Genomic DNA, 3905 nt, shown 5'->3' with positions numbered 1-3905 from the left:
CAAAAATGAGGGGCTCGCGGCACATTAGAAGGTCAGGCTACTTGATACCTCGTAAAAAATCTGAGGGTGTTTTTTTGTCCTTAATGAAACGCGTGCGGATGCACTTCCCAAAATTTACCAAAAACGCTGTAAATATATATATATATATATATATATATATATATATATATATATATATATATATATATATATATATATATATATGTATGTATGTATGTATGTATGTATGTATGTATGTAGGTATGTGTGTGTGCGAGTGCGAGTGCGCGCGTGTGTGCATTTTTCTAAATCCGTTTCTATAGAGCAATGAGCCAATCATTCTTCAAGAGCAGTGAAATAATTATCACCCTTCGCCATTTTCTGTTTTTTTAGTTGTCCAATCAGCTTTTAAAACACTCTTCTTAAGTGATGTCGTCTATATTCAATTGTTAATAGTAATAATAATTATAATAATGATGATGATGATGATGATGATGATGATAATGATATTAACGCCAAAACAAAACACACCACTATAAATGAAAAACATATAAAACAAACACAAGGGGAAACAAAAACGAAAATAAACAACAAAAGCTAAGCTTGAATCAAAAGTGAAAATACTTGAGTCTGAATGGTTTATAAATACGACTTGTTTTAAAATACGATTCAATTCTAAACTGGTTCACTGCAAGCCGCACTACAACAGTAAGAGCTGATTACTTCGACTGGTCTTTACTTATCACACAAGTGGAAAAAAGATAACACGCGCTTAGAAAAAAAAAAAAAAAAAAGAAACAGCAAACAGAAATAATAGGTAAGTTTCATGAGCATTCTCTCCTCCTCTTTATTATTATTATTATAATCATTGTTATCGTCCTAATCGCTGTGTTTTTGTCGACGTTGCTGTTGTTGTTATTGGAGTCAGCGTCAAGTTAAGGAAAAGGTTTTAGAAACGGCAATTCAGAAGCTTCAAGATTGGCGGAGGGCTCGCCGTCGTCGCTGAGATGATTTATCACGAAGATGATGATGATCCTGATTATCATCATCTTCATGGTCATCGTAGTTATTGACCCGTCATCGTCGTCGTTGTCGACCCGTCGTCTTCGTCTTCGTCGTCCTGTCGTCGTCGTCTTGTCGTTGTCGTCCTGACGTTTTTCCCCCTTTATCTTGTATTGAATAGTGTTTTGCTGAACATCTTAATTACCTAAATTTTGTCAAGCAAATACTCATTAGAAAAATTAAATAAGAATACAATTAGGATGTCCAAATATCGTTAGAGATCGAATTTCAATAAATACGTTACATACTCCAGTATTTGGTCCACAAGTGTGCTGTCTCCTTTCTATGTCTTTTCTATCGCTACCCTAATGGCTCCTGTTTCTTGGAGCTGGTTGGTTTCCTAACTCCACCGTTCAAGCATCCTCTCGACCATTTTGCTCTGTCCTTTATCTCCAGAATATCGTTTTCTTGGAATTTTGTCTCTGCTTATGTCTTCCCTGCAACAGTTCAAACAGAATTTTATAAGCACGGGGTGTGGAGTAAGAGCCGTTTTAGCGCCCCTTCTTTGGTGTCGTCGATTCGACGCTAACTTATTTGACATTTGACATCAGACATCTTAATGCTTTCTTCTCTCTCTCTCTCTCTCTCTCTCTCTCTCTCACACACACACACACACACACACACACACACACACACACACACTCTCTCTCTCTCTCTCTCTCTTTCTCTCCTTCCCGCTCTGTCTCTCACTCTCTCTGGATGTGTATATTTCTGCGTGAGCGTCCGTATGCATTTGTCTCCTACGCCAAAACATAGTCGTCAAAACAAACCGAGTGTCCAGTCATTCGTGCCAAATCCAAGGAATCGCCAACATCCAAGGAATTGTGTCCAAACATCTCATTACGAGTTCACCGATCCCAGAGAACCTGCAAAGATCACGTGCCCAACCTTTCGGGGACAGCTTTCTCTCGGCCATTTCTTCCAGACGCAACAACAACAGCAACAACAATAATAATAACAACAACAACAATAATAATAATAATGATAAAAACGATAATAATGCAGTACCAGGCAGTGGCTTTCATGGTTTCTTATCTTAACTGATTGGAAGTATTATCATGTACATTGTTTTATCTTGGCATAAAAGATGGGCTGCAGTAAATATTCTGCTCAATACCACAGATTTGCTTGTCAGTTGTTTAATCTTAACCAGTTGAGCATATCCCTTTGTAGCTGACGATATGTGCATCTCTGATCACGAGCAGAAGTAGTGGAGGAGCATCATAGACATGTGTTGAGAGGAATTTTGGGGGGGTTTGGATAATTCACTTCTGGAAATATGGGTGTTTCCTTCAACATCTTTGAACAAGCCTTATTCAGGGACCTTTTGAGCGGGATGCGCTACTCGAGCTGAAGAAAATTCTAACTGGGCTCCACCTTCAAGGTCATGCGCTTTAATCTTGATATGAGGTCATGTTGCATACATGTTTGTGATGAATGTGCCTGATATACCCTTATCAGATGGGTAGTCATGATGGGAATACTGGGCTTTGTATATTTTATCCCAGTGTTACTTTGATGGCATGCACTCCTCTCTCATTCAATAATAATAATAATAATAATGATAATAATAATAATAATAATAATAATAATAATAATAATAATAATAATAATGATGATGATGATGATTTATTTATTAACCACAAGGGTTTACATTAAGAAAAACATTATGGAAAGTACAGGATAAAACAAACAATGTGTGTGTGTATGTGTGTGAGTGGGTGTTGTGAGGGTTTTGCGTGTAAACAAGACCAACAAAATTACATATATAAAAATTAACAATGCGTAATTTTCAATGGGGAAACGTTCGAGGGCTGCTCATGGAAAAACCCCCATAAAAAACAATGACTTTTGGGGCAGGTGTCTTTTTTTTCTTTTTTCCAACTACAGGCGTATGCTCGGGGCAAGCCCGTTCACTCGCACCATTCTCGTTACTTTCATTCATCTTTCAGCAAAGTGGCTGGAAGACAACACTTCCCTCTCTATCCTTATTTTCCTTTTCAAGTGAAACTGGAAGAAGTTCATCAGGGATTGGCCAACGAGAAAGTGTTTGTCTTCAGTCCCTTCAATCTCGTCCACCACACAACCTCTTTCGCCATGACCACCAGGCATATAAACACAGCCTTTCCTTCTCGGTTAAAGGAAGGCGGCGGGACGATCTTCACAATGGATTCAGTTGACAGTTGGATCCGTCCTACACGCAACAGCAGGTATTCGACATAAACCTACAGGTCAGCAATGCTCGGACACTGGACGAGTGCATGTAGGACCGTCTCGTCGTACTGTGCGCATAGTGGACATGCTCAACTGACGGCATTTCCGTGTCTGTAAAGTTTTTCTTGAACAGGCAAAGATCCGCAGTAGCACATCTAGACCAGAAATTTTTGGAAATTATCCAAGAATGTCATCGCACTTTTCCACTACTAATCCTCTATAAAATGCTAAAATGGACGTTCCACCTATCGCAGTGTCCGCTTGGCTGAGGGCTGTGAGCGTTTGAAGACATTCCACTTTCCAAATGCTCCCTCTCGGTTTCTGTTTTACCCAGGACTGCAGCTCCGTTAAAGAAACTAGCTGCGGAAATGCGTGTTTGGCGAACGGCGACTACACATTTTCACCATCAAGGAAGCACTGGAGATGTCGTCGCTTCAGCGCATGTCTGCGCATCATCAGTCGCTGTATGCCCAGGTCACTACGCAGCGGGTGTTGACAGCAGATAGATCGCTTGACCATCGAGACGCGTCCCTTCCACAAGAAGCGGGAAAATATACGATCTAGCATAATCAGACGGTGGCCGAGACAAGGAACGAAAGTTAAGCGATAGTAGATGACGGACGTGATATACGCGTTAGCCACCTCTGCCC

The 3905-nt window shown here is 40.1% G+C and overlaps 1 protein-coding gene across 1 annotated transcript in view; it reads left to right on the top strand.

Annotated features, from left to right (window-relative positions):
• The first annotated feature begins 317 nt into the window (after window positions 1–317).
• The window catches only part of LOC106879380 (carnosine synthase 1), a 26589-nt gene continuing 23001 nt past the window's right edge, over window positions 318–3905 (top strand). The window contains exon 1 of the mRNA XM_089364811.1: window positions 318–796. The gene's annotated coding sequence lies outside the window, so the exon portion shown is untranslated. The remainder of the gene's footprint in view (window positions 797–3905) is intronic.

The sequence above is a fragment of the Octopus bimaculoides genome, chromosome 16 (genome assembly GCF_046866305.1).
Source record: "Octopus bimaculoides isolate indiv1 chromosome 16, ASM4686630v1, whole genome shotgun sequence".
Classification (NCBI taxonomy): domain Eukaryota; kingdom Metazoa; phylum Mollusca; class Cephalopoda; order Octopoda; family Octopodidae; genus Octopus; species Octopus bimaculoides.
The sequence above is the reverse complement of the archived record's forward strand: the minus strand, read 5'-3'. Positions and strand labels throughout refer to the sequence as shown.